We start from the raw sequence: 14,495 nt of genomic DNA on the forward strand, positions 1-14,495 counted from the left end.
AGATCACGCGATGTGTTACTGTGGTGTTTGCTAACACTAGTCCCGATGGTGACGACGGTATCCATAGATATCCAGCTAACACATCTTGAGTGATGACCTCCTCTAGTGTGATTCTTTCTCTGATTGAAATCATCAGTAGCAACAAGAAATAGAACAAGCTAGTGGTGTCGACGAGCGTAAGCGACAGAGTACGTAGTATGCATTAAATAAAGCCTACAACAATTCGACTGCTCTCCATAACCGCCTAAATACGTAAAGACGTTCATGGCTTCAAGACCACAAAATATAATAAGGTATACATTTTTAAGAGATGCTCATTCACAGGGATAGGGTATAGTTAACTAGAACCCTAGCAAAGTTTCTCAAGGAAATGGAATATAGAACGCGGATACATCTAAGCATCCTCGCTACCGACTAATATCGTAACTAGTAGTTCCAAGAGATAAACCATGTGCAAGTTATCATTTGAGAAATGCAGTTGAGTTAAACAAGATAAAACTTAGCTTTTAATGAGATGAGTCGGGCGTCTTGAGGGATTTGTCCTGGCGTTTTCTGCTGGAGGTATGCTACGTCAAGGGTTTGAGGGAGGAAGATAGGTGGAGACGATGCAGTCAAGTAGCAATGATGGGATTAAGTCTTGCACTGCTACTTCCCTATGGATTTCTTCTATCAGATCCGGAGTGGTAGTTCCATGGAGAGGAGAAGTACTGGTGGAATTGTCACAAGTCGAGCTGCTTCTATTTATGCATAACGAATCAACCATTGCCCCTAGATTTTCATGATATGTAGGAAGGCAGCGACAGAGGTTCCTATGCTGCTGCAGAATTTATTTATTAGAGGTTGTAGTTCCATTCACGGATGGTTATGAGGTTGTGTGTTGTTCTTTGAGAGTTCAGCTCGTACTCGTTGCGAATTGACAACATTTAGTTTGTATTGCGGCAGAGAACTAGCTTTTCCATGATTCCCTTTGAGCTTTTACTGATGCAGCTGGGGCTAGAGCTCGCCTATTTGCATTAGTCCCTCGATCTTACAAATTTGAAGTTGTCTGGACTGTTTCAATAGGTTCAGACTTTGCGGATTCTTCATCGGTTGAATTTTTTCACATCATAATGCTCCACGCAAAGGCACAATCCTATTCACCCAGATATGTCGTTTAAGCAGTAGGAGTTCCCTCTTAAGCGGTGGAGTTCAGACTAGGTTCATTCGAGAGACCTTTGTTATAGATTCTGGAAACAAAGGGTAAGATTTTCTTAGTTAGTCATCACAATTCAAAGATTGACTACCATATTATCTTATTTTAGCCAAGAACTGAAGTAATTTTTAATTGAGATTATCAGAATAATTAGTACATGCACAAGTGCAAATCAAATGAAGGATCAAAAGTAAATCAAATGCAACATAATGAATCAAAGGGTGATAAAGATTATTAATAAATCAGATGTTTGATTTTAAATCAACCCTAAGAATCGAGATTTATCAAATTTCAGTTGTAAACCCAGTATATTTCTGATGATTTCTCTCTGAAAATTCTATGAAGTTTTGCACTGAAACGAGAATAGGGGAAAGATAAATGCGAATCTGAATTAAATCAATAAGGAGTCTGTTTAGAAATCAAAATCTTCAGTGTTTTAACTACAAAATCACCTAATATAATCAAATTATAAGATTAAGAAAAGAGAATACTTATCTTCTTAGACGTTCTCCATTTACTAATTTCATCTTTGACGTGTTCTTGTCGCTTAGATGAAGGCACGTTGATATACTTTTGGATAAATGGAAAATTAGGATGGATCGGAGCTGGTATAGTGAAGCGCTGACATTCGATTCCTCTGTGGATCGGATTGGTACTTAATTTACCATAATATGCAAGCGATGAAGAAGGAGGCGATGTAGCTCGATGCAATCGGAGAGGATGAAGTGAGCGGAGAGAACGAAGCTGCTCGGAAGATTAGAAGATCACCCGGTTTGATCTTGGTGTATATTCTCCGGATTCAAGGCGGTAATAGTTGTGACTGCTCCTGTAGCTATCTATTGATGATGGGCGACGATGATTTGTTGCTAAGATTTGGTCGTGTTGGCGGAGATGTGAATATTATTGGTGTAGATTCTACGGATTCAAGGCGGTAATGGTTGGGACTGCTCCTGTAGCTTTCTATTGATGATGGGTGACGATGATTTGTTGCTAAGATTTAGTCGTGTTGGTGGAGCTGTGAAGATTATTGGTGTAGATTCTCCGGATTCAAGGCGGTAATGGTTGTGACTGATCCTGTAGATTTATATTGATGATGGGTGACGATGATTTGTTACAAAGATTTGGTCATGTTGGCGGAGCTGTGAAGATTATTGCAGATGGCTGCAGATGAAAGAAGAACCAAGAAACTCCGGATGGTACTAAGGATGATACACATAGGTGCAATTGTCGGCTGGGAGGGATGAAGCGGCTTGTGGAGAATAAAAAAGAAACATATCGTGAGAATTGAGCGGACAGGTCTTGCTGGGAGAGAAACTCAACTTCTCCCACAGTGGTCGCAATGTTGATAGCGTAAAAGTGGGAAAGAGAAGCAAGTCCAAGCCACAACAAGCCCATCCTCTTGGAGGTAAAGAGGGAGAATAGATTAACCAAGAATGTATTTCTAAATATCCTTTCTTTCCTTTTATAATAAACTCTCCTCCTCCTCTTATAAAGAAGCACTCATAAGATCAATATATTACAAAACTACCATTTCCTTTCCTTAAAGTTATTGGTAAACTCTATGAGGCTTTCCTTCTTCCTTGGATTAAGGCCCAACTAAACCAACATGCTCTCTTATGGGCTAGAGCTATCCCAACCTTGTGGGTTAGGTCTAGTCTCCAGGTCTCTCTATCCCAAAAGGAATATTTAATAGGTTAAGGGGACTCCTTTTCTAAGGATAATTATTTTCATGTATCAACACCATCCAAGTTATTTCTCATATAAATCCGGCTCACATATTTTTATCTGTTCGATTGCTGATTGATTTGAGAAATTTAGATACAACTCTTGGTAGTATTTTCCTTGATTGAGTCTGACTGTCTAGTTAATTCTCTTGGAAATATATTGGAGTTAGTCCATACAAATTGCCTAAACGAAATATTGGGTGTGGTTGTTAGACCCCCGGTTTTTCAAAACCAAATTTGATAGTTACAAAGCTAGTAAAATTATCAATCAGTTAAATTTAAATAATCACTTCATTGTTTCATTTAGGAAGCAAAGGTGGGTTAATTATGTTGTGGCACGATAGTGTGAGGTTAAACATCATCAAGAGCAACATCAACCTTATTCACTGTGAAGTAAGTCAGATTGTGTCTCATTCTTGGGATTCACTGTGTGTGTATGGTCCTCCAGCTAGAAGTGTTAAAAACTCGTTTTGGTCTTTATTATCCTGTTATATAGAATCAATAAGTAAAAACATTAGCATTATTGGAGATGTTAATTAAATTAAATCGATGAATAAGAAAAGTGACGGTTGAGAGAATTCAACAAAATGATTCGTTATAAAAGGACTAATTGACATGGGTTACTGTGAAACTACTTTCACATGGACTAATAAAGCAATCTCGTCCACTCCTATTTACGCAAGACTCGACAAAGTTTTATATTCTTCTAATTAGTGGTTGTCGTTCCCTAAAGTTGCCGTGTTTTACCTTCGGAGACTTGAAAGTGACCACTCGCTAATCTATTTGAACACCCATATAATCTGCAAAAGAATAAAACCTGAATATATGTTTGAATACTGTTGGACTTCTCATTCTGACTTTCAAGATGGAATGCAGAAAGCTTGCGACAATGCTAATGTTAATACTATGGAAAGACTGAGGGAAACTGGAGAAAGTATTGCAGTTTGGGGAAAGAAAACTTTTGGCGATGTCACAAAAGTGATTAGTGTATCCCAAATAAAGAAGAGATTTGGAAGGTGCTTAAGAAAATGGGTTCTTTCAAGTCTTCGGGAGCAGAAGCATGCCACATATATTCTTCAAAACATACTGGGATAAAGTGGGAGATGAGGTAACTACTCTTATCAAACATTGCTTTGCTTATTCTAGCCTCCCTAATGGTTTGAATCACACTAACTTAGTTTTCACTTCAAAAGTTAAAATCCGACGAGGCCGGTGGAATACAGACCCAAGTCTTGTGTAACATATTTTTTACAAATTTGTAGTCAAAATTATAACACAGAGACTTAAAACCATGCTTGTGGATAAAGTCCCATCAGCCTTTGTAGATTAATCCTTGATAATATTCCAATGTCCAAAAAGTTAATCCACTTTATGAATCACTCTAACTCTGTCTTATCTATGAGCTTTTGTGATGTAGCACATGTTTTTTGATATTTTGTCGAATCAGGACGAATTCTTTTCAAGATGGCGGCCTGATGTAGGACATCAATTAGATTTAGGATTAATATTTTAATTATTATTTTAGGTGATTCATATTTTTAGAATTTATTTAATTTAAGAAATACTTTGGCTTCAAGCTGAGTTAACTAGAGTTCTACTGTATCCCTATAAATAGAAGACACCTCTATTGTCATTATACAATATATTATTATCAATTAAAAATTGAGTTTTCTCAGCTATTCATCTACTTAACTATTAAAATTCTCTATTCAAGCTTTCGTTCTGCATTAAGTGGCATCTAGAGCTTCGGCTTCCGATCCTCCTATTTCTTTTTCATCTAAATTTTCTTTACCCTTTCGTCTCCTCTACCTATCCACTCGTTTGTTTTTATCTCACCGCGTTCATAAATCCCTACGTGTTTTCTTTCCCACTTTCTTTCCTCCCCTAAATCTTTCTACTACTACATTTTATTTCTCAACAATTACAAGGGTTTACTCAATAAATGCTTTTACAAATTTATGGAGATTTTAAAAGAGTCACGAAAATTAATAATTTTCGTAGTTGTATAGAATTTGATAAACTCTTGCAGAGGTATGAAAAGTTATATAATGTCTTATAGAGATTTGTAGAGTTCTAAAGAGTTGTAAAAACAAATTTTATATAGATAGTTGCATAAATCTAACGAATTATACAAAAGCTATAAGTATAAATATAAAATTTAATCATACCATATTTAATATACTAACTTCAACAAAAAAAATATTATTATATAGACAACATCTTTCTTTCGTTTGATAACATGCAATAAATAGTAACCATAAAAATAATAATTATTACACATTTGTACCAAATAAATAAAATAAAAAGGTATTTAATCATATAATATAATTTTTATGCATTTATGATTTATTTTTTTTAGGCATATATGCATCTACGATATGGGTTTTATAGATTTTATATTTATGAGATAAAATAAAAGAGAATAATTATTTTTTTAGTTTTTTTGGGAAGTCTTCCAAAATCTTACGTATTTTGCAAGACTTTCATCAAGGAAAATTTATACACAAAAGTCACTCAAAGTCTTGAAAATAGGCAAATACGCAAAGTCTTTGAATTTCCAAGTTTACAACAAGTAACACAAACTTTAGAAGACCTTTTAACAATCTATACCCTATAACATAAACTTTGAAAGAGATTTTAGAAGTATACAACGAATAACACAATACTTTACAATTCCGTTAAAGTCTTTAAAAATCACTAAATATATTTATTGAGTAAATCCCCGTTAGTTTCATGTTTCTTTAATTACTACTAAATCCACTAAGCCCACCCATTAAGCCAAGCCCAGATTCCACCCACTACTTTGATTAGTTTACCCTAAACTAAGCCCACCAATTACTTATCCTCAAAAAAGAAAAAAAAAAGCCTTTTGTTTGGATCTCATCATCGGTATGGAGACAAACAACCTTACTAGTTTTGAAGACATTGCCCGTCAACTTATAAATTCTTAACATAAACTTGTAGAATCTCAAGCTGCGATATACAACGACAACTTGCAGAATCTCAAGCCACAACTCAATATCAACTAGAATTTATTGATTCCATCTTATCCAGTTTTTCCAATCTTACAGAGAATCACAATGATGATCCTCAATCTCGTGATGATGAAGCAGATCCAAATCGTCATGTCGGTTATAATCAACAAATTATTTGCTCGGATAATGTTGAAGAAGTTTAACCAAAATCAACACATGAGACGTTATTATATTCTTATGAGTCGTTTAACATCCCTGTACTTGAAGATCGACCGTCAAGTAAGAATATTTTTGTTAGTCAAAAATACTGTGAGATAATTACTACTACAACTATTACTTACATTGGTATTACTTTTTGTGTCCAATGATCTATTTTATGGTGCTCAATTGTACGGTCATCCACATACTCAAAATATATTCTTTGTTGGACGGGTCGTTAAGAATATTTGGTGAACTCGAAGACGATTTCCTTTAAAGATGGCGGGCCTGATGTAGCACATGATTTTCAATATTTTGTTGATTCATGACGAATTCTTTTCAAGATTGCGAGCCGGATGTAGGACATCCATTGGATTTAGGATTAATATTTTAATTATTGTTTATTATTATTTTAGGTAATTCTTACTTTTAGAATTTATTTAATTTAACAAATACTTCGGCTTCAAGCTGAGTTAATTAGAGTTTCCTTAACTAGAATTTTATTGTTTCCCTAAAAATATGAGACAAGTTTATTGTAATTATAAAATATATTATAATCAATCAAAAACAGAGTTTCCTCCACAATTATCCTACTTTTGCTATCAAATTCTTTATTCAAACTTCCGTTTTGTATTATTTTGTACTTAAAATAGGTAACAATAAAGCTTAAGGTAGAGTTTCTTGGAGCTTTTAGGTCATTATCTTAGAACATTTGGTATTGTTGGTGGCACTTATAAACTCATAATGAATTGTGTAACTACAACTTCATTTTCTATTATTGTAAATGGAACTCTTGAAGGACATTTAGTGAGTGGGAGAGGGCCTTACCTCTTTTTCCTATGTGTTGTAAAATGAAAGCTAATTTACAATAGATATAGAGTAAATATATGGGCTCCATTAATATTTCACCTAATTTTCGCACACAACTTATTCGTCTTTGGTACTCTTGATGATAGAATTGTTCAGAGTCCGCAAGACATCATATTTGTGTATGCCAAGTGGTCAGGTCATCAAGGAAATCTAGAGGAATCTGTCTTTCTTTTTTCCAGCAAAGGGGTCATAGTAGAGAGAATAAGTCACGTGGCAGATATTTTTTGAGTAAAAAAGAAAGAAAGAGGGCAATGACAAATATATGCGTTTTCAACTTCTAAATTTATCCTTCAGAATTGACTCCTTAGGTTTCTTATTCTAGATGATATAAGAAGAATGAGATGGTTGGAAAAGGATATATCTGTCTCATGCTGAGAAATAATCCTTATTAAGCAAGTTCTCGGTTTGATATCTTCATACTACATGGTTATGTTACTTCTCCCTAAAGCTGTTATAGTAAGTTTGGAAAGGATTATATGGAATTTCTGGTAGGGTCACAACCATATGACCAGAAAGACTCATTTCATAAACTGGAACAGATTCTTTGATGAAAAGGTAAATGGTAGGCTTGGAATTAGATCACTGACGCATCTAAATAGAGTCAGATAGTGAATTTGGGATGAAACCTTCTTGAAGATGAGAACTGTGCATGGGGTGCAATTGATGAGCGATTAATTCTTACATATTTACTACCCAAAATATATATTGTTGGTGCTTATTTTGGTATTTATTGTGTTTTTGTAGGTAAATAAATAAAGTGGGATCTTCCAAGAAAATCGGCTAAACCTAGGATTCCAAGAAGAAAATATGGACTATGGAGTACAAGGGTTGTGGATACTTTTGGATCTATGTGGCATAGGCCCAAATTAAGTTAGTGAAGGAGATGATGGGCTGAAGTTGGTTTAAGAAATTAACATGCTCGGGCATTTTGGTCTCGTGGATTTTAGGATGAAGGACTTGGTGATTAGTTCTCGAAGGATTTAGGAGGTATCACGTAAAATGAAAAATCATACTCAATAATTAATGTACGAGGTATGTCGACATGGTGGAGGAAGAAAGGAAACTAAATATCTTTTGCAACTAAAGAAGATTGATTTTGAGCATAATATATACTTCACCACATTAATACATGACATCTGTTTTGAAATTGAGATAATGACAAAATGAGTACTTACCTCGTACATAAGATCAGTATGTGCTCATATAATATTTTATTTTCCATGGAAAGAAAAGAAAGTGGTCGGACATGTGGCGAGTCTTTATAAGGTGATACTGTGTGTATTTTTAGACAAGTGGCATACTACCATTGGACATGACATGTGGAAGAGAATTAAAAGAGGAAGGTTAGATTTTGTTGAATTCTATATATTGATGTCGAGAACAGGAAACCAGGGGAGTTATTGGAGATCCGATGAGCCGGTAGCCAGTTTCACAATTTTCTTTTATTTAGTTTTCCTTATAATAGTGAGGAACTAGAATCACATGCTGGGATTATGGAGGAAGCGTTGTTCCAATAATAAGGTGGTATTTTCTTATTAATTTATTATTGCAATTTATTTATGATTATTTGCACTGAACTATAATTGATTATAATATTTTGATTAATTAGTTTTGTTCTCTCTTGATGGTGCATTTTTAGCTTAGAGCTCTTGATGTTCCATACTTGTGATTAACAATTAATATTTTGGAAATCTAATATTGGCAATATCTTAGAGTCAAACTGAACGTATGAATTGCATAAATATTGTTGTTAACTGAATCACTTAAAAATTGGTCAATGGTGGAATCCATAGTCTTAGTTCTTTCCTTAATCTTAAATCTTAAATCAATCTTCATAAGTCCGAGAGAACGACAACCTTCTTACCACTATATAAAATTCGATCCATTTTTGGCGCCGCCGACGCGGACTTGTGTATAGATTTGTTTTTAGGTTTTATTTTTATTTTTATTATTTTTGTTCTTTTTTACGCCTTTTGGTATTTCTTGTTTGTTTTCAGATTTGGAGCTGAGCTAAAGAAAAAGGGAGAAAGTACTGAAAACAAAAGTGAAGCCAAATAAGGAAAGAAAAGAGGAATCCAAAAGGAATGAAGAAGAAGATTTTTGTGTATAGATATTTTATTTTATTTTTAGAAACTGTAATTAAGATTTTATTGCTGTATATTTTTTCTTCTTTTTATTTTTGGACATTTTTTGGACATTATTTTTGGACATTGGACATTATTATTTTTAAAAACCCTAAGGAAAGGTTCATTTAAATAAAACTGTTTCAGGGAAGGACGACGGTTACGATACCGTCTCGGCCCCTCGGGTTCGTACACTGACATTGGAGTCGGTGGCCTGAGTCGACTTCAACGGTTCATCGCCCGTCTGGTACGGGAGGTAAGGCTCTATCCACCCCACGAATCCCCTGTCAGTGGGTTTATTTTGTGTTGAGAATGTCGAACTGGTATTACAATATCCAATACAACGAATATCCGACTGATTTTCAAAATGGACATTACTTTGACCATAGCGTGAATAATGGCTGGGAACGCCAACCTTTTGAAGATTATGACTCATACCATGGTGAGCCCAATTACTATTCACATAAATACCGGTCATACGAGAAAAATTCCTATAATTCCTCTTCTCTAGATGAGGCACGTAAGATACTTGATTCAACGCGTAAGTTACATGAGTCGACGCATAAGTCAGCGGCACATATGACTTAGTTATAGAAGAAAGAACTGTAACAATGCGTGAACCTTCTTTAGAAGATAACCTCAGGAAGTTAGCTGAGTCAACATGTAAGTTAACTAAGTCAACACGTGAGTTTTCTGAGTCAACACGTAGGCTTGAGTTAGATACGGAAGAAAGAATTGCTCGAATCACACTGAATTGCCAATACATTGCTTCAAAAATCAACCTTGAAAGTGAGGAAATTTTTTATTTACAAGATCAAGATGACAAGGATAGAATTGGAAGCAATACTTTAGATGAGTTTCAACCATTTTCATGTTATTATGATTATGATGAGGATAGTGTTGATGAAGAACCTGAAATATTTAGGCATAGTGATCAGGAATTTGTTACTCCAACTTAGATATATAATGATAATATTATTTCTAGTCCAAATCCAAATAATTTTAATAATTATTCACCTATTCTAAAGGACGAGGATTTGATTAAAGATAAGACTTCCTTAGATAATGTAGTATTTCCTTTTGATTACGAAAAGGATGATAGTTTAGAGGAGCGGGTTTATCCTGAGAATATTGTTTTCGAGTCTAGCGATTTAGAAACATTATTCTTAGAAAAACAAAATGAAATCGTAGAGATGAGTGAGGATGTACCTGAATTAGAAGAATCAATTGACCATTTTCAGGAATCTGATGACCTTGAAACTAGGGAAGTTGTGACTAGTCTTTATAGAGACACTGAAAACTCTAAGTTTGGGGGTGATTTTTATTCTCCATGTGCTTTAACTCTTACAAAGGTCCCTCACTTGGAACTTAACATATATGCCTCAACCATTTTACAAGATTATCTTCATACACGTTTTCCTGAACCTAATGATGTCCAGAAAGAAGTTCAGTTGTTAGAAACCCATCTCTGGTTGATGTGGTTAACCCAGGCTACGATACCTCGATTGACTTTGTTTTCCCACCAAAAACTTTTTCTCCAATTGTGGGAACTTATGAAATTCAAATGTGTCAGATATTAAGTTTCGAGACTAAACCTAGTTACTTTAGGAGATTAGGGTCGACATATTTGTTTAAGGAAGACCACCACTCTCTTAGTGGTCAGTTGTGTAAGTCAAATTTGATTGACTTTAAGGATCCGCAATTATTTAGGTTATTATTATGTGATTCTAAGTTTTTATTTGAGTTTTTCCAGACTCTAGAACCTGAACATTCGGATCTAACTTTGGAGGAAATGCAACCCAGGAAAATATGTTATCTAGACCCAGTTATAGAACCTGAACCTGAACCACAGCTAGATGTAGTTGTCTTAAATAGGAAACTAGACAAGGGTGTGCTTTATTTGTTAACTTTATTTGCATGGTGCAGATTCCTTTTACTTGTGATAGCTCTATTTGGTTTTGGTGATCCGCAATTATTCCGGCTATTACTTTATGATTCTATAAGGTGACTAATCCTTTCTTAGTCTGGCCGAAGACTTTAAACTTAGCACTTCTTGGGAGGTAATCCATGCTCTTGCAACACGGTAATATCTTTCCTTAACTCTTTTGCTTCAAGTGGTAACAGTTTCTCCTTGTTCATGATTTTAATTTTATCTTTAGAACATTGAGGACAATGTTAGATTTAAGTTTGGGGGTATGGGAGAAACTTTTAGTTGCGATGAATAAACTCCAGAGCCTAGAAATTTATGCTTATTAAGGTTGGAACTAACCAATCTAAGTGGATGGGAACATCTTGGTTGTAGGAGTTGAGGAAACAATCTGATTAGATGGAAACATCTAAAGAGTCTATTCATAAAATCACAGAGCTCAGGTGTTAGAATAAAAAAAAACATGGTAGTTTAGCCATATCTCGTTGAATCATATTCCTTTTTCTTTAAGTGATTTGGTGGGGTACACGATTCAAGTTGTTACCATTGCTAGGGTGAAATAAAGTGATTGAGATACAAAAAAAAAAATATTGAGACCAGACCATCAGACCAAACGGAATAAATTCAATAAAGTCGACCAATGGTGCCCTTGTATATGCCAGTTGTGTTGACCTATAGTTAGGTTTATCGACCACTGGTCCCCTTGTATATGCCAGTTGTGTTGATATTAGTCAGACCGGTATCTCAGTCCATTAGGATAGGTTCATCTTGGAAGAGGCCTTCAGATAGATATGGGAAACACCGTTCACTTTAAACCATCTATTTTTTCTCTTTATCCATCTTGTTAATCTTTCCATGTGATTGGTAGACTGCGGTTATGATGTCCAGAAACTATCTGAGTAGAGCTCTATCACTTATATATGAATTTTAGTATGCTGAGTGCAAACTCGTGTACAACAATTGGAATTTCGCATCAAGGTATTTCCTCCTGTAGTCAATGAGAGTATGCCAACCAAGGAGATTCTTTAGTTCCTTTCAAGGTTCTGCGTAGATAGTTAGGGTCTGGAGTAAAGGTTTTGTAGGTACACCTCTGGTAAACCCTCCCGAGACTATAACTCGGTCACTAGGGCCACCTAGTGAGTTTTTATTTTCTAGAATAAATTTGCTCGAGGACTAGCAAAATATAAGTTTGAGGGTGTGATGAGCGATTAATTCTTACATATTTACTACCCAAAATATATATCGTTGGTGCTTATTTTGGTATTTATTGTGTTTTGTAAGTCAATGAATAAAATGGGATCTTACAAGAAAATCGGCTAAACCTAGGATTCCAAGAAGAAAATATGGACTACGGAGTACAAGAGTCGTGGATACTTTTGGATCTATGTGGGATATGCCCAATTTAAGTTAGTGAAGGAGATGATGGGCTGAAGTTGGTTTAAGAAATTAACATGCTCGGGCATTTTGGTCTCGTGGATTTTAGGATGAAGGACTTGGTGATTAGTTCTCGAAAGATTTAGGAGGCATCACGTAAAATGAAAAATCCTACTCAATAATTAATGTACGAGGTATGTCGACATGGTGGAGGAAGAAAGGAAACTAAATATCTTTTGCAACTAAAGAAGATTGATTTTGAGCATAATATATACTTCACCACATTAATACATGACATCTGTTTTGGAATTGAGATAAGGACAAAATGAGTACTTACCTCGTACATAAGATCAGTATGTGCTCATATAATATTTTCTTTCCCATGAAAAGAAAAGCAAGTCGTCGGACATGTGGCGAGTCTTTATTATGTGATATTGTGTATTCTTAGACAAGTGGCACACTCCTATTGGACATGACATGTGGAAGAGAATTAAAATAGGAAGGTTAGATTTTGTTGAAATCTATATATTGATGTCGAGAACAGGTAACCAGGGGAGTTATTGGAGAGCCGGTGAGCCGGTAGCCAGTTTCACAATTTTCTTTTATTTCTTCTATTTAGTTTTCGAGGAACTAGAATCACATGCTGGGATTATGGAGGAAGCGTTGTTCCAATAATAAAGTGGTATTTTCTTATTAATTTATTATTGCAATTTCTTTATGATTATTTGCACTGAACTATAATTGATTATAATATTTTGATTAATTAGTTGTGTTCTCTCTTGATGGTGTATGCTTAGCTTAGATCTCTTGATGTTCCATACTTGCGATTAACAATTAATATTTTGGAAATCTAATATTGCCAATATCTTAGAATCAAATTGAACGTATGAATTGCATAAATATTGTTGTTAACTGAATCACTTAAAAATTGGTCAATGGTGGAATCCATAGTCTCAGTTCTTTCCATAATCTTAAATCTTAAATCAATCTTCACAAGTCCGAGAGAACGATAACCTTCTTACCACTATATAAAATTCGATCAACAATCGTGTAGGCTAAGTATTTCATAGAAAAGTCCTTTTGGGAAGCCATAACAAATTCAAGAAGCTCTTCAACATGAAAAGCTATTATTGATTGCAGAGACAATATAAAGAATGAGTATATTGGAGTGTTGGTAACAGAGAAAGAATTCATGTCACTAAATCTCCCTGGCTCAACAACCACGTAAATTGCATGCCAGAGCTGAAAGATAATATATCCTTGGGAACTTCCACAAAGTCTTAGATCTCATACTCCAAGAACCTACCAGATGGAATGCAAACCTTGTCAACCATTTGTTTCAAGACCACACATCAACTCAAATTTCTGAACATATATATATCAGATGTAGACGAATCTATTGAAGGTAGATTCATCTGGAAACCCCACCCGAATGGTACGTTCTCTTGTAAATCATTTATAAAATTTTTTAAAGAGAAACAACCCAGTTCCTCAATCAACAATAATGAAAACTTTTTGGAAAATTAAAGATCTAGCACCCAAAATCCAAATTTTTATATGGAGAGTTTTGCATGATAGGTTAGCTTTATTTTAAACTCTGGGAGAGCATGTAAATGGTACCAATCAAGAGTGTAGATTGTGTAGATCAGACATTGAAGATATTGAGCACATATTCTTCCATTTCTCGGTGCCAGTTATGGCAATTTTTGGTTCTCCATTGGGTTGCAAAACTGAGAAGTACCAAGGTTTAAACAACAAACACATATTGTAGGTTGGTTAGCTGAGAAAGGAAATCATGAATTGTTTAAGATGGCTAGCTGTTATGTGTGCTTTATAGAAAAACAATAATGAGAAAGTGTTTAACAACAAAGACCAGAATATCCAAAGTATAGTTAAAGATGATATTTTATGGTTTAACTATTTTGTTCCTATTCTGCCGGAGGAAGAATATCAAGACCATTTTGTACATAAGAAGAAGATGGCAAGCAAGAGGAATCCATCTGATACTTATTGGACTAATCTTAATGTTGATTTTGGATTCAATTAATAACTTCAAAAGTGGGTGGACAGTGGTGGCTAGAGACTCTGATACTAAATTCACAGGTTGTGGTA

The sequence above is a fragment of the Papaver somniferum genome, chromosome 6 (assembly GCF_003573695.1).
Source record: "Papaver somniferum cultivar HN1 chromosome 6, ASM357369v1, whole genome shotgun sequence".
In the NCBI taxonomy this organism is placed as follows: Eukaryota; Viridiplantae; Streptophyta; class Magnoliopsida; order Ranunculales; family Papaveraceae; genus Papaver; species Papaver somniferum.